At 49.5% G+C, this 20930-nt stretch overlaps 1 long non-coding RNA gene and 1 pseudogene across 1 annotated transcript in view; both read right to left on the reverse strand.

Moving 5' to 3' along the window:
- Positions 1-7576: 7576 nt before the first annotated feature.
- LOC140216370 (uncharacterized) overlaps positions 7577-20930 on the reverse strand; it is a 68667-nt gene continuing 55313 nt past the window's right edge. The window contains exon 3 of the long non-coding RNA XR_011893022.1: positions 7577-7735. This is a non-coding gene — a long non-coding RNA (uncharacterized lncRNA). The remainder of the gene's footprint in view (positions 7736-20930) is intronic.
- LOC126529954 (uncharacterized) lies at positions 9749-14399 on the reverse strand (annotated as a pseudogene).

Here is a 20930-nt window from a genome sequence, read left to right on the forward strand (position 1 = left end):
ATATCGGTGAATAGCTCACCAGAGGATTCATCCAACGCTTCTCTGTATGTATCCCAGCGTGTCACAGAACAAAATTGTCGACCAGCAGTCTGGAGTCCGATGATGTTTGTGAAAATTGGGAAATGGTCGCTGCCTATCCTGGCTGGGGCCGTTGTAGATGATATCAAAAGGGCAGTAGAGTGTAGCACGAGGTCTGTTACACTCTATGGATCAGGTGGCCTTAAGAAAGCCGGCTTGCCACCCTTCGCCACACGTAAGTCAGTAGCATCCGCGGCATTGACAAGTTCTTTGCCGCGCAAATCTACAGCCTCATCTCGCCAAAGCGAATGATGTGCCTTTAACTCCCAACAGTTTATTCTAGGCGAGGGACAACGAATAAAAAGGTCCTTTAAGAACGCCTCCATGGAGACCTTCCTTCGGGGACTTACATAACCGACACCACACTTAGTGTTCGGTTTCCTAGGCACAATTGCACAGATGCGACTTTCATGGAGGTAGAACAATGGACCTGCACACGTAAGGGGACGTGAGGTATTTCGCGCCTGATGTATATCATTGTACTGCCATTTGCAAATCAAGGTACACTCGATTTGCCGCTGTGTGATGTACCCAGGGATCGTCCTTGCATTTGGGAGACCAGCCCCCTAGAATGCTACTATTGTATAGGCACGTCTCGAAGGAAAAGGCTAAATTCGGACAAACGCTGTAAAATAGCAGCGCAGTTCCGTTGTATTATTAGGGAACTTTTGAACGGCGGACAGGATCAGATGGACAAAAAAGTGCCATTGTGGTACTGAGGGTATGCGGAAGAAGAGCAGAGTATTACTGACTCGAGAGTGGTCACTGTTTTTAGCATATCCTTCGTTGAACTCGCAGGCATCTTATCGACGTGTGATCGTAGTGCCGTGAACAAGGCGCGTATCACATGTTGGCCGTTTTCTGCTGAGTGGTTACAAGTGGTGCTTGAGGTCGGTTGACTGCAGTTGCATAGGTTCGCTTCTAGGTCTCTTTTAAAGACTGTTCTCCCGCGACGATAACCAGTTGCGTTGGCTCAATAACATCTTTTGATGGTGTGAGACATGGGAAATTAAATGCGTAATCTGTTTCCAAACCACTAAGTTGTGGCCCACGGGGCCTCTTCTTCATGTTCGATTGTGCGCTTGCATGCTTTGGACCCAGGACAAACATCTTACTCCTTCGCTGAGCGGCGGTGCTTGCAGGGCATCGGCCGTAGCTTGCTGGATGATCGCCGCTGCAGTTTTCAAACATAAAATTGTCTTTACTTGCACACGTCTTAAAGTCATGATGTCCCCCACAGCGCTTGCAACTCTGCTCCCCATTATAGTACTTAGCTACATGCCTGAAGCGCTGGCCCTTAAAACGGCGTGGTAGTGTCACCACGTAGTCAACAAGCTCTTGTCTCGTAAAACCGTGGTTAATCTTCTCCGGGCGCTCAGAATTTGGAGCAAGAGTAAAAACGACAGAGTCAGTGTGCCTTGACTCCTATTTAGATGAAGAGCTTTGCACCCGACACATGATTTTTCTGGCACGAAATACTCTCTGGGGTCTCAGGTAGGTGAGCAGCTATTCATCCGAATACCATTTTGGGACTCCCCTAACTTGTACGTGTTTTTCATGTAACTGGGTGGAACACGGGCAGATACGGCTATGTCACGGATATTCTTGGTCTCTAGAAAGACATTCGCTTGTCCTTCTGCCTCTACATCCAAGAGCAATGCTCCCTGCGCTGTGAAATGGCTCTTGACAGGGGCTCCACTGAGAATCGTTTCAATCTCAGAATGTAGGACAGTAAGGTTCACTCGGCTCAAATCACATCTTTCTGACGCTGCAGTGATTACCACAGGAATGGCCACCTTCCTGTCTTTACGATGGCGCCCGATTCGGTAACCAGCCTCGTCCATATTTAGGTCTGAAAGGCTCGCCTTGTCGTGGTCCCTGATGATTGTTGATTCGTCCTGAGATTCCACACTGTCTTGTCGCTTGCAGTCAGGCAGGCTTGTATAAACCAGCTGGCGTTTCTGACCCAGTGTTACCCTTGAGAGGTCATGGTGGAGTGCTAGTCGGTGCCAGCTTGGGCCCTTCTAGCACCTTGTGAGGCGACGGGTGGTGCAGCCCCCCTCGGTCTCCGGTACGGAAGGCATCTTTTGGAGTCATCCGACGTCTTGAACAGTAGGGACCAGTAAGATACCTAGAACATAAAAAATGCAGGCAGAGCTACTAGACAGACAGCAGCAGTTTTGTCGTCTTCTTTCTTCGATTCCGCCCCAGAGTTCTAGGCTAAATGCCTATTTTTTCATACGTGTATATAGGGTCTATTTTACCTACAATAACAATAAGTGGTTGTCAAAAATATTTTAGACGTACATTTATTCTGCCTATACATGTCTATTTGGTTGGTGCATATGTTGAATTTTCAGACTAAAATGCATTTGTCCAGGTTTCGTCCGACTTTATTTTGTTTATATTGTTGTCATCCGCAGGGGAACATGACCGAACGTTGCAGAATATGGCCACCAATATTTTGCCGGTGTAATAGTGCCGGTAGGATGACGATGACATGACGACAATGACGACAATGCGATGATGTTACTGAAGTGGTAAAAATGATAAAATAACACCGTCACAGCCACTGTGTGACGACGATAGCGTGACGACAACGGCTTGATGAGAGTCGGGTCACAAAGCTGGAATGACAGAAATGCAGCGACTACGACGGCTTCATGACTCTGATTGCATAGCTAGTAACCAAAGCTACTTGAAAAACGCGGTTTGAGTAGAAAGCATGACGACGACAGCATTACCCGAGTCAGCTCACGAAGCTGCAATGACGACGGCTGAATGACCACCATGGCATAACTATTGCGGTGCGACAACAAATGCATGAAGACTGTATGACAACGATGGTGTGGCGACAACAGTATGACGAGTGTCGGACCTCAAGCTCGGATGACGGAAATGCAATGACCACGGCGTCATCGCGACCACCAGTCCATAGATTCTGGCCCTAGCTATTCGACAACTTGGGCGACTGTATTTGTGTAAAAGAAGTGATGACAATGGCATGACTAGAGTAAGACCACGAGGCTGGACTAAAGAAAACGCAACGACCTTGATGTCATCACTATCAGAAGCACGTACGTAGCGGCCGAAGCGGTTAGACAACTTGGGTTACTGGGTTGGCGTAAGAGGCATGATAGATAGATCAGAGAAGAATGAAAACCACCGGGCTCGAGTTTTCTTAATGATCGTTCCCTGGCTTCATTGTATTTTGGTTGTGTATGATCATTAACTAAAGTCGAGCTTCTCGGTTTCTTTTGCTCTATCGTACATTTATTGCAAGGGTCTCGAATCTCGCAACCTTGAAATTATTCGACGGCGCATGAGGGCTCTTTAGCCACGTGCGTGCTCATCTAAGTTCACGTGTTACGTAATGCCATCGTGAAAAAGAAAAAAAGAGGATTCTCCACATCCGCCCACCATGGGTTTGAGTGGCGCTGGTTGACACTCGCATGGCTAGATCGAGTAAACATAAAATACATAAATTAGTTGACGAATTGATGGCGATCACCGCAGTACAATTGCTAGTAGAACACACGCGTAATGCGGAGGTGATCGTTCCCCTCCCACCGGCGACAAGTTATGTTTTCGGCCACTTTCATCTCCCTTTTCTTAGTTATTTTCTATACTTTCATTTCAACCACAGCTGACTTCCCCGAAGCTTTCCTCCCCTTCATTGTTTCTTGGCTGCATATAATAGATAGATAGATAGATAGATAGATAGATAGATAGATAGATAGATAGATAGATAGATAGATAGATAGATAGATAGATAGATAGATAGATAGATAGATAGATAGATAGATAGATAGATAGATAGATAGATAGATAGATAGATAGATAGTTTCAAAGCGACTGAAGTAGGCAAGAAATGACGTTTGGATTTAAAAAATAGGTTCATCCAGACAGCTAGTTGGAAGAATTATTTCATACAAGACAATAGAGAAGGACTGAAAAAGGACAAGAGACACGCGCTGCATACGTCGTTTCTATAGTTTCGTCCTTGTCTCCTAAGGGCATTTGCTCCCCTGCAAAAAAAATGCTATGCTGTCGTATGAAATTATTTGCATTTAAAATGTACAAACAAAAATATTGCAACGAAAGTAGCTAAATTCGTGCGTGTAGTCCACACAGCAACATCTCGAAGGACTCCCTCCTGGGTAGTTCTCTGTCCACAATGGCTTGGTCCTTTGCAATAATGGCGGCCACAGACAGACGTGTGTGGTATCGTTCCAAACTGCTCTTTTGTGTGAAAGTAACTGATAAGTCAACGTTGAACATGCTTGTAACAGTGCGCTAGAACTGCCATAAACGCCCTGGAGTTCTAATTAACAAGACGGCGGCATTTATTAACGTCAGGAAGAACACCATGCGCAAGTGAATGTTATAAGAGGGATCAAGAATTGTGGGCCCGAATTCTTCAGAATCCTCCGCTTCCGACGTTCTGCGACCCTCTTTCTCCTTTACGGCTTTACATATGTAGACGTAAGCGTTTTCGGTGTAAAAGCCAGTATGGAGCGAATTTTCTACCGCTTCTATCGCAACAGCTGATCTCGCAGCGCAGTTGCAAACTATTAGTAGATGCTGCCGTGGCCTGCACTGTTGCGCTTGTTGCTACCAGACGACAGCACGTGGGAGGGCACCTTTTATATGTATTCGCTCTCCTGATTGGTGGGAAAAGTCTGTAGCCTCCACACTGCTGCAAGAAAGTACTGAAGCAGAGCACAACTTTGAGATGATAGGCGCTTGTTGATGCCGACAATGATTTCCTACTATGGCGCATCGGCCAAAATGCGTGTCAGCGTGGTAATAATCACGATGATAATTTCCACACAATACCACATGTACACAACCGGAGATTGGCCAAGAAGTGGGAGGTACATATTGTGACAACGCCAACTGTGTCTTCGAGATGATCATCGCGTATTGATGATTTTGATTTCCACAGTGTTTCACATGCCCACAACAGGGGATCGGTTTTCGAGCGTATGCGCGTTTTGCAATAATGGTGACAATTTCCACAAAATGTCGCACACACACAACGGGTGATCGGCAAAGAAGCCAGGCATATGTCAATATCAGGTTTGAGCAAAACGAGAACAAGGTGAAAGCAGGAGCCAACGTTTCGACAAGTGGACCTGTCTTCTTCAAGGCGACATATGCTTTCCTCGCCACAGTATATATAGGTGGGGCTGATGGGGCTAAAGGGCTGATGGCGCATGGAGGGTGGGTGCGGCAACGAGCGAAGGTGTGTTAGCAGCGAAGGTGTCGAAATGAGAATAAAGAAGTCCTGTGCACAAGGCCAGGGACACGGCCTTCTGTCAATCACGTGTCAACGCCCCTGTGTGAGCCGCCGTGTCAACGACCCGCACAGCAGCCCTCTATTACCTGTTTCTCTCGTGGTCGTAGACTATCGTGTCTATCTTCTTCTCCCCTTTAGAAGAGCCCCACCTATATATACTGTGAAGAGGAAGGCATATGTCGACTTGAAGAAGACAAGTCCCCTTGTCGAAACGTTGGCTCCTGCTTTCACCTTGTTCTCGTTTTGCTCATCGTCTGGAATTTCCATCTCCCGCCTTCCCCGTGCTTTCCCTGAATATCAGGTTTGTCACCTTGCAATGCACGGCTGAGCGACAGTACATGCGCATGCCAGTTTCCTTTAGAAAAAAGACGAAGGAACGAAATCAGCAAATTTATAGCATTCGATTGACCGCATCATGAAAGCGTCGCTTCACGTTGATTCGAACATTTACATAGGATGTTCATGTTTTGTTTTTTTCGACCTCAAAGCCTCCTTTCTGAAGAACTCACGTGTATTTCGTTTGCATCTTCGCGCTACGCTCGGTTGGAGTGAGTGAGTGAGTGAGTGAGTGAGTGAGTGAGTGAAACAAGTTTATTTGGTCCATAATAGGCACGAGTGAACTCAACGTCACCTGCCTAGGCCCTCTTACGATCGGCCTGCACGGGTACTGACCTGCGAACCTTTCCCAGCCCGCTGCAGCTGTTTCGATTGCCCTGCTTGGGTAGCGACCGTCGAATACTTCCCGGCCCGCTGCGACGAGTCGCTTTGGACAGCGAACAATGCGCCTCCTTTGGAGAACCGGCGACGCCAGCAATATTGACCGACCATGCACCTCCTTCGGAGAACCGGCGACGCCAACAAGGAAAGCCACGCTTGGCATACCGAGTATTGTTAGTTGGTGTGCTGTCGCCTTCAAGGTCTACTTGGAGCAAAAGGACTCCTGCAAAAGGGTGTTATATGGTGCGTTTTCAGGGGCCCCAGAATTCGTCACAATCTGCTGACAGTCGCGGCGACTACCTGATCAGTCAGCTCTGGAATCAAGAGGCGCCAGCTGGGGTCAAGCGTGACAATACATGGCTACGAAGACCCTCTCCGCTCGGTGTGTTCTGTGAATCCAAAGTGCGGATGTGAATGTGTGAACCCTCACCCTCAAAGCGGGTCGATTACGCCTCCAATGACTGTGGACGCTCCGATTGGACGGCAGTTTTGCCTCACGTAGGGATCTAGAGGGCACAGAGGGATTTTAAGCAGTCGTTTTTTGTCTGCTCGTGATGCTGTGTGCTCGGTGTGCTTCGTGCTTGATGCTTCGTCTTTCGTGCTCCATTTGGGAGTCATGCTAGACTGTTGAAATATATCTCCGGTCGTAATGTAAATGTTTTAAATAAATCCCGTACTCCTAGTTATTGATAAGAGCAAGTTCCTCCCTACAACCACGTCCCAAGCGTGGGTGAGTTGGACGACGGCATGGGCCAGCTGCCATTTATTTCATGCCCGACCCCAAATCTTACAGCCAACCCGGGGACCATCAGGTCAAATCTGACGGCCCTCTCGCGGGCCCTCTGGACCGCCAAAACTTTAGAAGTCTGGCTCTGGGCCTTAATAAGCTTCATCATTTCCTCTTTGGTGAAAGGGAGACCAGCAAAGACGCAGCCCCACAGAACATGCTCGAAGTCCGCATAACCATCACACAGGGGGCAGTCTAGGCTTGGGAACTGTTCAGGGTACATTCTGTGCAGTGTCGCCGGGATCGGTTAAGTGCTTGTATGTAGAAGTCTGAGCCGTGCACAGCCTGGGCCCTGCACAGCGAGCAGTGCAGCAAAGGCAGGAGTCTTCTTGAGAGATAATTCTTCAGTACTATGTTCTAAGTCATTTCTTTGAATGCAACGTCAAGCTCTTCTAATTTTTTTTATTTTTTTTCAAGGCATTGGTCTAATTGACACGCCCAAGTCTATTTAGATCAATGCCATCACCATTATCTCACCTGTAAGTAGTACCGTGGTCGTATATCTTTTTTTTTTCCCGCCTTCCTCTCCCATGGTCTTTCTGTCCTCAGTCCCCTTGCTTATGCATAAAAAAATGCAAGCGCTTATCCTATATACGCAAGAAGAATTCCCTTACTTGTTAGCAGAACATTTACTGTATCAGGTTCCGACTTGTTGGTAAATTTAGCGAAAAGGTAACGGAGTGGCACAAAGCTTATAATTCATTTATTTATTTCAATTGAGTCATAACAAGGAAGCAGTTTTATGGCATTTGGAAGCATTTTCCTGGCCCATCCTGTCTTGAATTTCCATCGCTCTGACATATGCAATCTGGAGGGCAGCCAGTAGAGCCCCCATTTACTTTAAACTGGCACTGTAACAAAGAAAAAGGTTGTATTTAGCGAATAATGAAGCGGGTAGCAAATCGTATGTGATGCCGTCATAAACCAGCGAGAAACATTTGCCAATAAATAATAGGCGGAACGAAAAAAAATCCGTGGTGGTACACATAATAAGTACGCTTGTTAACGATCATTTCTGGTAATACATCCACCTCAATCTTGCTGTTTGCACCAGTATTTTCTGCCTCCAAATGGCAACCAGAATTATCTTCATTGCGTCGCAATAAAAGGGGTTTGAGGGGGGCGGACGCGATTACAGAAAGCAGTTATAGCAAAAAAAAAAGAGTAGTGGCTATTCTGCACATTCATTCAGTGTCGCACAGGCTTAAAAAGGTTGCAAGTAGATATGATGCTAATGTTGCTTTCATTGCTCCCCATAAGCTAGGTAAGATCTGCGCTGCCGCACAGAGGAAAAAGGAGCAAGTAAAAGGCAAAAAAAAATAAACAAATATTTGTCCAGTGAAGCCCAATAAGAACAACAGTTTTACAGACTGTCGTATGGGTGTGGTTTATAAAATTTCCTCTAGGTGTGACTCGTTCTACATAGGGCAAATGGGACAGTGTATCAATCAGAGGCTAATGGAATAGAAAAGTTCGTTAACCGGTGGATCGCCTGCTAATATTTCCCTACATTGTCAAGATTGCAACTGCACGCCAGACTTACATGAATAAGCCATATTGTACAGGCATAAGAATGAAGATACGCGTCTTATGGTAGAGGTATGGCATATCTATAATGGTGGAAGTGCGCGCGTGAGTCAGCCTTCGATTACTTTACATAAGGAAGATATTTCGTGCCTTAGCAGCTATCTCTCACGCAGACCGGCACATGTACGCGACTGACACGTGGCATACCTGAGCTTGCGCAGATGAGTTTTGTGTGTTCTTCCTTTTTCGCCTCATTGCTCCCTTCAGTTGATAGTCGGCGTTCGTGTTGTCCACTTCTCTACTCTTGTGTCCTGTCCGCACGCCTCACCTCTTTTTTGCTTGATGAATCCTTACCAACTAGCTCCAGCTTTCTGTCGTTCGACGCTCCCCTTCCGCTTTCCTCTGGATTGTATTGGCTCGCTACGGGCTTGGCACGGCTCACTACGTGCTTGCGCTCGCATTTCCGAGGACAGATTGGTGTGCGCCTGGTTTCCGCTTTTCGCTTTCAACAGATCTCGCATTGCTGGTACGAAAGTAAGGCTGCGAGATGAAGTGATCGTCAGAGAGCGCCGCGTGCTACCGTGTCTCAACACAGGAATGACAGGAAACACTCATACAAGCAAAGAACCAGAAATTTACGCTTTAGTTTTTTTTTTACTTGATGATGCACCTTCATACTGGGTAGCGCCGAGCGATGGCTTCTAAAAAACACAAGAAAGGGTATTTGCAGCGAACGGGACCGTTATTTGAGTGCCACCATCGATGTCAAGCAGAACCCCAGTATGGGCGCAGTTACTCTGTCCCCGCCGCTAATGAAGTGGCGCTTCACTTTTCGACAATAACTTTCTGTTTTTTGCTTATGAGCACCCGTGATGGGGTGCGCAAGGTTCACGCTGTGGTTGACTGTCTCCCAATGTAGATTGAGGTTTGCCCCATTAACATCCACTGCATTTGATATACAATGGTATGCGGCCCGTTCATCACTGTGAATAACGGTCCGCCGTTGAACATTGGCTGCGATAATGGGGCCGAGCGTCGCCATGACTCGTCGGTCGACCTTCCAAAGTCGCAGTTCCCCTGTGGTCACGAAGACCATCCCGAAGACCGATGGTCCACGATCTGCAACACTGCCGTAATTTTGCCGGCTCTACGAAACGTTCTGGCCCCTCATCAGGCGGTCCCGATTGTACCATCGATTGCCGCGAAGAACGCCCTCTTAAGTGTGCTTTATCTTCCCTGGACCATAGAGTACACTTCGTGCCAGCAGCTCGTCCCTCACGACCACAAGCTTGTAATTCCTCCAGTAGGCGATGACGTCCTCCGACAGCGGAAACAAGTCACCGGTCATTTCCTCCAACAGCCACACGCCTGCGCTTTTGCTCACGCAGTATGTCAGCCAAATCAGTTGCTGCCTTGAGAGGTGGACGTGCCGATGGCTGAGGGGGTATGGGTTCGAAGTAACTTTCTTCGTCTCTCTGCGCGTGCAATGCAGCGGTGCCATGCAACAGCGACAACTGCTTTTGGCACCTGTTGCACCAGAAGGCAGCCCGGGTTCCATTATGAGCCTTCTAATATAATGTGACAATTTCGCCCAAGCAGGTTGGTTGGTCCGGGTTTAACCCTAGGTCCTTGCAGCTGCCCGAGTACTGCGATGACGCCGCCGGACGTGGTCTGGCACTGGGGCATGGTGGACGGGCAGCGCTTAAATTCGGAGTGAGCGGAAGCGATCGCACTAGCTCGTCCTCCACCGCCCAGTCACGCCAATATGTGCTCGGAAAACTTAATTTGCCCCCCCCCCCCCTGCTCTCTCTGCAGACGAGGGTCTTTGCCTAATTCGGCACACATTCAGCGTCCTGATATATTGAGAAAACGAGAATGACGCTGAAATTCTGCGTCCGTCAAGTAGCTGAACAGGTACAGACAGTGATATTGACGCTTGCTGCTGCTGAATACGACGACGCAGGCTGCTGCTGCCACCGCCACGTTCCCAAGTTCAAATATGTGGCGGGGGGGGTTCAAAATATACGAGTTTGGCACGAGTGCGCCTGTTAATCAAACTTAGGTCACACCCTGCAGGAGGTTTGTAACACTTGTGCCCGCACCACCAGGTTTCGGCAATGCTCAGCATATTGCCACGCGCTAAGGCAAGAGTAAGCAGCAGTATCAGCAGCCAGGCACGAAAATGTCAGACACAAAAGGGACGGTTCTCCAGCTGACGCGTGGTCTTTCACTTCGTCGTCTTCATTGCCGTTTTTGCTGGGCACGCAACGCTGGCTCAAAACACCAGGTGGCATTATTCCCCCTCCCAAAGGAGCATCGACTCGATGCCCAAACACAAAACGTACACGGAAAGTACACAAATTAGGTAAGACAAAAAAAAGGAAATGCGCTAGCGCACATACAGATATGCACAGGGAAAAATGTGGTCTGTGGTCGGGAACAAAAAAAAAAACGCTTCGCAGTTCTTTGGAGGATGACGCGACGACAGCAGAAGAAAGGGTTGTTTCAATAATACACTTCACATCAACGTGTAAAATACAGCTTGAAGCGGACGACATGTACAGTCTCTGCGCGTGGTAAACGGCGCTTGGGCGATGGCAGGTCTCCCTCTGGAATCACTTCATAGTTCCAGTCGCTTACACGCCTTAGTACTGTGTATGGTCCAAAGTACTTGCTCAGGAGTTTCTCGCTGAGGCCTCGCGGACTAATGGGTGTCCAAACCCAACTTGGTCACCAGGCGCGTAGATAACTTGTCGATGGTGGATATTGTACCTTATTGCATCTGTACACTGCTGCTGTCTTATGTGCGCACGGGCCGGTTGACGTGCTTCCTCGGCGTGCTGAATGTACTCCTCGACGTCAGGAGCTAACTGGTCGAGCTGGTCGGTATCTTCATACGGAATCATGGCGTCTAGCATAGTTTGGACATCTCGACCATAAACGAGGCCAAATGGCGTGAAGTGTGTAGTTTGCTGCGTGGCAGTCTTCTACGCAAACGTTAGGTACGGCAGGATTTCGTCCCACGTTTTGTGCTGGACATCCACGTACATAGAGATCATGTCTGCCAGTGTTTTGTTTAGTCTTTCTGTCAAACCGTTAGTCTGAGGGTAGTATGCAGTGGCCTTTCGATGACTAGTGTAACTCAGCTTGAAAATGCCGTCCAGAAGCTTCGCCGTAAATGCCGTCCCTCGGTCAGTGATGATGAATGACGGTGCGTCATGCCGAAGCCCAATGCAATGCATAAAAATCTGGGCAATTTCATATGCTGTCCCCCGTGGTAGTGCCTTCGTGCCAGCGTAACGCGTCAAGTAATGAATTGCGACAATGATCCACTTATTGCCGGAGGAAGACAAAGGGAATGGCCCAAGAAGGTCCATTCCAACTTGATCAAACGGCGTACGGGGAAGGTCGATGGGTTGTAGAAGGCCTGCAGGCTGGAAGAGTGGTGACTTGCGGCGCTGGCATTCACGGCATCCTTTCACGTAGCGTTTGACGCAAGCAGTCAGTCTAGGCCAGTAGTACAGTTGCCGTACCCTGTCCAGAGTCCTTGAGTAGCCCAAGTTACTGTAGACGGCCGAGCAGCAGGAAACGAAAGAACGCTTTATTGCGAGAAGCATGTGTGTTTATACACAGGCAGACCAGGCTTACGCATGCGTATCAAAATATTCTTGATGACGTAGCCACTGGTCATATCTTCTTTCCTTTCAGGAAAAAAAATGAAAGAAAACAAGATTGTACGAAAGATTGCACAACCAACTAATAAGTCAATTTGCAAAGCTTCCACGGAACTGTCTATGTGTGACGTACTGGGAGAGGATACCGTTGCGGCTCTCTACGCTGTCGTGTGCTTCTACGGAGCGCCTCTTGAGGTGCTTGTTGCTCGGTGTTGCTCGGCTGAGGGGAGCACTGAAGGATCGTTGTCGTACACTCGCTCTGCGGGGGGAAAGCTTGTCCTTCTATTGATCTCAGGTGCTCCCTGGTGCGTCGTAGATGCTGCCCATTCTCTGTTGCAACGACATAAGAGCGCGGTGTACTTGCCGGGCCTATGACAACTGCTGGTGCCCATGTCCTGTGTGTCGTATCATAAACAGTCACCGTGGAGCCCCTGTGAATATCTCGTAGACTTCGCCTTGTTCTGTTGTAGAATACGCGTTGTTTGCGCCTTATTTCGTCGAGTCGCTTTCGGACAATTTCGGTTGGCACGGTTTGCGGTTCGAAGTGGCAGTCAAGTACTGGCAGTTTAGTCCTCGTCTGACGTCCCATGAGTCGTTGTGCGGGCGACTTCAGGCGGTCGTCCCTTGGCATGTTTCTCCATTCTAGCAAGGCGCTATAGAACTCCAGCGTTCCATACCGGCACTTCTTGAGCAGTTTCCTTGCTTCTTGGACCGCCCTTTCAGCCATGCCGTTGCCGCGAGGGTAATGCGGACTGGAAGTCTTGTGAACGATGCCCAACTGTGTGGAAAAAACGTGGAAGCACGCACTATTGAAGGGGGGGGGGGGGGGCATTATCACTGCATATTTTTGCTGGGATGCAATGAGTGACAAAAATCTGCATGCACACGTTTGTCACTGTTTCTGCTGTTGTTCGACGCATCTGCTTGATCTCAGAAAAAAAAGAATAGAAATCTACCATAACAAGGTACTCATCGCTCTTGTGGTAGAAAAGGTCGACTCCGACTACTTGCCACGGCAGAGTAGTTATGTCGTGACTAAGCATGGGTAACCTGGCGTTCCTGTTCTTGTACCTTTGACAAAGTAGGCACGTCTTCGCGAGAGCTGCAATATCCGCCGACATGCCAGGCCAGTATATTACTTCTTTGGCTCTTGCCTTCATTTTTTCTTGACCTCCGTGTGCCGCGTGGAGTAGACGAAGTACCTCTTGTCGTTTTGTGGGGGGAATGACGAGTTTGTTGCTTCTTAGGAGGAGACCGTCTTCGACATGTAGTTCGTCGCGGTAATTCCAGCTCGCGCGTACGGCCTCAGATACCTGTTGCTTGCTCTCGGGCCATTCGTTGCTTGCGTAGCTACACAATTCAGTCATTGTTGCATCTTTCAGTAGATCTTCACGGATTCCCTGCAGTTGCCGATCGGAGACTGGAAGCGAAGAAAGAGCATGTACTTGAAAATCCAGCGATTCTTCCTTCAGCCCCGTCTTGTTGGGAAAGCGTGACAGCGCATCCGCTAGGAACAGTTCTTTTCCTGGCTTGTAGGTCACTCTTATGGGGAACCTCTGAAGAGCGAGTCTCATACGCTGCAAGCGTAACGGGCACTCGCACAGCTGTTTCTTAAATATTGACGCTAGGGGGCGATGATGAGATTCGATGATGACCTCTGGCTGCCCTAGCAAGTAGTCTTCAAACCTTGCGCACCCGTGAACAATGGCTAACATTTCTTTCTCGATTGGCGCATATTTCTTTTGCGCTTCGGTAAGCGACCCTGATGAGTAGGCGATTGGGTATCCGTTTTGCAAAAGAACTGCCCTCACCCCTTTCTGGCTTGCATCTACTGACAACGTCAGCGGTATTCCTTTCTCGAAATATACGAGAACAGGCGCCTTTGTTAGACAGGCACGAAGGCCTTGGAAGCTTTGATCAGTCTCTTCTGTCCAGAGCCATGCCGTGTATTTTTTCAATAGTTCCCGGAGAGGCGCGGACAGGGAAGACATGTTGGGGATGAAGCGCGCCACGAAGTTAATCATCCGAAGAAAAACTTGCAGCTCCTTACAATTTTTCGGTGGCGGTACTTGCAAAATGTCTTCCACTCTTCCGGGATCCAGGGAAAGTCCTTCTTGTGTGAGGATATGTCCCATGTAGCGAACTTGCGGCTGCAACAAATGGCACTTTTTTTATTTAGCTTTAGATTGTGCTCCCTGCAGCGCACAAGTAAAGCTGCTAGGATATTGTCATGCTCTTCTCGAGACGTTCCCCAGACTAGAATGTCATCCATTACAGCGGCGACGCCACTTAAGCCTTCTACTGCTTGGTGCATTGCCCGTTGAAAAACTTCCAGGGCAGAGGCAATCCCAAAGGGCATGCGCAGAAATTTGTAGCGGCCGTAGGGAGTGCTCATAGTGCATATTAATGAACTTTCTTCGTCAAGCCTAATTTGCCAAAACCCTGATGATTCATCTAAAGTTGAAAAGTATTTTGCCCCATGCAGGCGCGGAACAACATCTTCTAATGTTGGCATATGATAGTGCTCTCTCAGCAAGGCGTTGTTCAAATCCGAAGGATCTAAACAAATGCGTACTTTGCCGTTTCTAACCAGTACGACCATGTGACTTGACCAGACAGTAGGCTCAGTTACCTTTGCAATGACGAGGTCGCGCTCCATTTTATCGAGTTCCTGGTTTACGCGTTCTTGAAGAGCAACCGCCACCCTTCCGTCTGGCTTGACGCTGCCTCGTGCTCCTGGCTTGAGCTGAATGTGGTACGTAACACCCTTCAGTTCTCCGAGGCCTTGGAATACATCACCAAATCTGGCGCTTGGGTCCTGCATTGGACGCGCGTCGACTGAGCGTACGCGGATTATCAGTCCCAAGCGTTCTGCAATATTGTCGCTGATTGTTACTGGAACGGCCTGGGGTACGATAAAAAATTCCGCTAGACAACTGTGAGCTTTGTAAGATGTAGTCAAGGTGATTTTCTGAAAAGCTGTTTGCTTGTGGCCGAAGAAGGCGCGCAATGTGGTCGAGCATGGCTGTGCCGACTGTGTAGATAGTTTTCGGAGCATCGTCTCAGGCATGATGCAGCAGTTGGCTCCCGTGTCGATTTTGCAGTCAACCGCCGCTGCTTCGATAATAATTTCCGCCGACCAACGGTCCTCACTGGCGATAGCATATGCTTCTAGCGTGTGCAGGAAGTATTCTTCTTCAGTTCCTAAAACAACCTGTTTAACTTCGCATGCCGCTAACCTTGACCTTTTTTGTGTCCGACGGCACATTCGAGCGAAATGATTGCTTCTACCGCAGTTGTTGCAGCGTTTGCCCTGAGCCGCACATTTCCCATTTGTGTGCCTTTCAAGGCCACAGCTGGAGCAAGGCGTTGCTCTCGCTTTTATTGCGGCGACTGTCGCGTCGGCCGTTCTGGCTCGGATTTCTTGAAGTTGTACTCGTGCTTGTTCTCGTGCGCGGCACATTTCTACTGCTTTTGAAAATGAGGGGTTCTCCGAGAGGGGCTTCTGCTGGAAGTCTTTATCTCTGATGCCGAGAATTATTCTGCTTCGTATCAGCCGTTCCTCGAGCTCACCGAATTCGCATCTGCTCGCGAGAATTCGCAGTACCGTGAGCCAGTCATTAAAGGACTCTTCGTCTTGTTGGCCCCTTGAGCTAAATCGGAATTCGTTAAAGGTTAGGTTCTCAGATGGCTTGTAATGGGCCTCGAACTTTGCTAAAAGGATTTTGAGGTCTTTCTTCTCGTCTTCGGTGTCGAACTTAAAGTATAGTACGTTCGTCTCACGTCTTCGCCTATCGTCATCACAAAAGTTGCGGCTTGAACTTCCTTAGGCTGCTGGGTCTGTCCCGTCGCCGTAGCAAAAAGGTCAAACTCACTTTTCCATACGGTCCAGTTGTGAAACGTGTCTCCAGTCGTATCGAGTGGCCTTGGTGGCTGTAGCAGAGTCGACGCCATTCTTGCAATGGGCGTTTGTAGTCGGTCCGTGGAATCATTCATTGCTGACTGGCGGCGGTAGCAAAACGAACCGCCGATCCCACTTGTGACACCATGTAGATGGCCGAGCAGCAGGAAACGAAAGAACGATTTATTGCGAGAAGCATGTGTGTTTATACACAGGCAGACCAGGCTTGCGCATGCGTATCAAAATATTCTTGATGACGTAGCCACTGGTCACAGTGACCAGATGTCAGCTCGTCGTGGCAGGCTAATAGGATGTCGTCGCAAGGGGCTTGAGGTACTACTAGAAGATGTGGTTTGTCACCGGCACGTGTGTCTTTTTTGTATAAGATGTCCCCTCGTAGGCAAAATGAAGACAACTGTCGCGAAATAAGCCGAGGAATGGACGCGATGCCGCCTTCTAAGTGATCGATGATGGGTCCGATCGCTGTTTAGCGAGGAGATCCGGTCGCTGAGGGCTCTCAGAAAGGCGCTGTCGTCTTCCTCGTCAGAATTCTGAGATTCGACAGGTGCTCGTGATAACGTGTCAGCATCTTCATGTTTTCTGCCTGACTTGTATACGATGGTGATGTTAATTCCTGGAGTCGCAGACTCCAACGTGCCAATCGTCCAGAAGAGTCTCAGAGATTGGTCAACGAGCACAAAGCGTGATGGTCGGTCACAACTTTAAAAGGCAGCCCGTAGAGATACGGCATAAACTTTGATGTAGCCCAAATAACCGCCAGTCACTCCTTCTCTGTGGTGGAATAATTGGATAGGACGCGTGAAAGAGTGTGGCTCGCGTAGGTGATAACTCGCTCAGTCCCATCTCGCCGTCGCACTAGGATAGCTCCGAGACCAATATTGCTGGCGTCGGTGCATACTTCTGTGTCAGCATCCTCATCAATATGACCGAGCACGGCAGGAGAAGACAATCGACGATGTAGCTCCGCAAAGGCGGTCTGTTCTTCATCAGTCCAGAGGAATGGCGTGTCGTCACGCTTAAGCCGAAAATGCGGCTCAGGGATCTTCGAAAAATTTTCAATGAAGCATCGATAATGCGCACACAAGCCCAAAAATCGTCGGACACTTTCCTTGTCGGTTGGAGCGGGAAAAGCTGCTACGGTAGCAGTCTTCTCGCAATCGGGTCGAACACCTGCCGCGCTTACGACGTGACCAAGGAACTTCAGTTCCTCGTAACCGAATTGGCACTTCTCTGGCTTGAGTGTAAGGTCAGCCGAGCGAATGGCTTCGAGTACATTCCGAAGGCGTCGAAGCTTCTCGCCAAAAGTTTCCGAAAAGACAACGACATCTTCGAGATAGACGAGGAAGCTTTTCCATTTGAGGTCAGCGAGAACGGTATCCATCATTCGCTGGAATGTGGCTGGAGCGGAACAGAGGCGGAAAGGGAGTACTCTAATTTCGTAAAGGCCGTCCGGAGTCACGAAAGCAGTTTTCTCGCGGCCACGCTTACCTACTTCAATTTGCTAGCAGCCACTTTTCAGACCGATAGAGGAGAAATACTACACGCGCCTCAGCCTGTCCAAAGAATCCTCGACACGAGGCAACGGGAACACGTCTTTCTTGGTGATGTTGTTTAGCTTCAGGTAGTCAACGCTAAATTGAAGCGTGCCATCTTTATTTTTAACAAGCACAAATGGCGATGACCAGGGACTGCATGAAGGCTGGATTACGCCGTCTTGAAGCATTTCCTTAACCTGTGTTTGAATCGCATGTCGTTCGGTCGGGGAAACACGATAGGCCTGTTGCGGTATGGGGGGTACGTCGTCATAGGTGATGATACAGTGTTTCGTAATCGATGTTTGACGTACCTTCGACGGCCGTGCAAAACAAGAGTGCAGCTCACGCAACAGCTCGCGCAGGGGTTGTCTGTTCTCTTGAGGAAGCGTTGGACTAATGTCCACGTTCTGCAGAGGTGCTTCAGCACTCCCGATTGCCTCGGAAACGAAACACTCAGTGACATCGGGGATCGAGTCGACATAGGCGATGACAGTACCCGTGAAAAGGTGCCGGTGGTAATAGCTGAAGTTCGTGACAAGAACCTCACAGTGGCCATCATGGAGATCGACAAGGCTTCTTGCTGCGCAAACACCATGAGAGAGCAGGAGAGAGCAATTGCTTTCTGCGTCTGCTTCACCATGTACGAGCCTGTCACGTGCCACTTGAACCACGACACTTGCACGCGGTGGTAACGTGACAGCGTCATCGATGACACGAAGAGATGCTCGAGGGTGGATGGTGTTCGTCGACGCTGTGGCGCTCTTTGTGGAGAAAGTGATGAGGCGTTGTCGAATGTTGATGATAGCTCCGTGTTCCCTGAGAAAGTCCATGCCGATTATTAGGTATCGAGAACCCTGAGGGAGAATGCTCAAACTAGTAGCAAACGTAGAGCCGCGAACCTGTATTCGTGCCGTGCACTTGCCGAGTGGTGTGACGATGTGCCCGCCAGCTGTACGAATTGGCGTTTGATTCCAAAGCGTGGTCACTTTCTTGAGAAGTGTGGCCAGCTTTTCGCTGATTATAGAATAATCCGCTCTATTGTCCACTAAAGCAGTCAATTCAAGACCGCCCAGCAATACAGTAATGTCCAAAGAAATTCGTCTTTCGTAATCAGCAGGTACTGTCGTCGTCGATGTATCGTCGGCCCGCGGACACGTCAGTACGGGTCCATGAGCACGTCCAGACTGAGCGGCCTCGCCCCCGAAGGTCGTTGTGGTTAGTTTTCCCGGCGTGGGCTGGGCGGCCAACCCTGCACCACGCTCGAATAAATTCGGCGAGTCGGAGAAAACCGCCGCGGTGAAGGGGAACGTGACTGGTGTCGAGCTGATGGAGATCCGCGCTGCTGGGCAACGTATTCTTCAATTTCAGGAGGACGCTGGCCTAACCTAGGTCGTGGTGAGTTCGCTGAGAATCCGCGTAGTCCGAGCTCTCGATAGGAGCACTGTCGGTAGACGTGCTCAGCTTCGCCACAGTGAAAGCAAATGGGACGGCGATCAGGTGCCCGCCACACGTCTGATTTCCTTGGGGCCTGTCGGGGGTCCTGGTAATACGAGGCAGCTAGGACGGGCTCTAGCATGGCCGTGTACGCCACGCGAAGCGGGGAGGGAGGCGGGGCAGGTTGCTTCAAAGGTTGGGATTATCACATACGGGGGCTGTCATTTCATAGCGGTCGAGCTTCTGTGTTGAATAGTGGTCATCTTAGCGCATGCTGGACTTCGTCAAGGATAACGCTGGACAAGCAGATGAGCGTCGGCTGTGAGGGTACCGGCCGTTTCTAGAGTTCTTTGCGGATTACGGAACGAATGAGCTCTCGAAAGAAATCGACGTGGCCCCTGAGAGCTCCAAAGGAGCCCGTAGGTGAGACTGTGTTCACTTGGCGTTCGTATGATGATGCCCGCTGCCGAGGAGTCTGTTCCATGGTGATGGCCTTGGAAAGAAATTGTGACACAGTCTTGGGAGGTCTGCGCACGCGACCGCCGAACAGCTGCTCTTTCACTCCGCGCATCAGGTACCGCACCTTCTTTTCTTCCGACATGCTGGGGCCAGCTCGTCGAAAGAGACGCTTGAAGTCCTCGACATACATTGCGACACCCTCGTTCGGCATTTGTATACGGGACTAGAGATCACGCTCAGCTCGCTCTCGGCAATCAAGGCTCGCATACGTGTCAAGAATCCGGCGTTTGAATTCTGCACATGAAGTTAGGTCATCTGCACGGTTCTCCCACCAAGCACCTATGCCATCGTTAAGGCTGAAACATGTTTTTTTTAGCTTGTCTGCGTCATCCCACTTGTTCAACGCGGCAACACGTTCATAGTGCACCAGCCAATCTTCATTATTCGTATGTATGGCGCCGTGGAAGGGATTTGGCGTTCGCGCATTGAGTAGCCTGCAATGAATCGGCGTTGTGCCTTCCATACCGGTTGGGGTGGTCGGAGCTGCCATTTTCCCTGGGAGGAGTCCAAACTCAAGGGCTTGTCCACGGATCCTTCTGGTGGCGCGGTGTCCAGGCGTAGCCACCGGTACGGGGCTGGAGCTCTTCCTGCTCGGAGGGGCTAGGTGCATAGATTAGATTACCCCCCACCTCCACCAGTTTGTCACGCGCTATGGCAAGAGTAAGTAAGTAAAAACTTTTCTCAATATAAATAAAATGATGCACTATGGTTGGAGCCCCTATTCCAGGGCCCCACTGGCACGAGCGGCTCGCTGGGCTTGGTCCAGAAGAGCCAACTGGCTCTCCCGACCCTCATCGGCAAGCCATGCCTCCCACTGCCTATTCCTCATTAATGGATGTTGGTGTAATATGGGGCTGTCTATGTGCGGAGGCTTCCTGGGGCACTTCGATGTGATGTGTTTTATTGTGGGCGTGTCTGTGCACCACGGGCACTCATCAGTGAACCTCGTGGGGTGTATTCTGTGTAGGTGGTGCAGGTTGGGTATGTATTCGTCTGAATACGACGCTAGTCTCTCTCCTGTTGACTGTTTAAATCGGAGTGAGGATGTCCAAAACGTCTCCGCTCCTGCCTTTGCTGTAGGAGGATGTCACGAGAATTCGGTGGAAGAGCGTCGCTAGGCCATGCCGTTGCTCGGACGTTTAATCCTTGAGCAATACGGTCTGCCCTCGCGTTTCCTTCCAGTCGCTCATGTGCAGGACACCATACGATAGCGTTGTGCCCCTCTAGTTGAGTGCCTAAAATTTTGATTATTGATTTGGGTGCCGTTCCATGTAGAAACAGGCGGCAAACCGCTTGTGAGTCGGATAATATGACAGCCGTATTGGTTTGGCGCTCGGCGTCCTGAATGGCCAAGGCGATGGCTACAGCCTCTGCCACTTATGCCGAGGAGGTATTGAAAGATGCCGTTGTTATGTTGTTGTTGCATGTAGAGACT

The sequence above is a fragment of the Dermacentor andersoni genome, chromosome 3 (genome assembly GCF_023375885.2).
Source record: "Dermacentor andersoni chromosome 3, qqDerAnde1_hic_scaffold, whole genome shotgun sequence".
NCBI classification, from domain to species: domain Eukaryota; kingdom Metazoa; phylum Arthropoda; class Arachnida; order Ixodida; family Ixodidae; genus Dermacentor; species Dermacentor andersoni.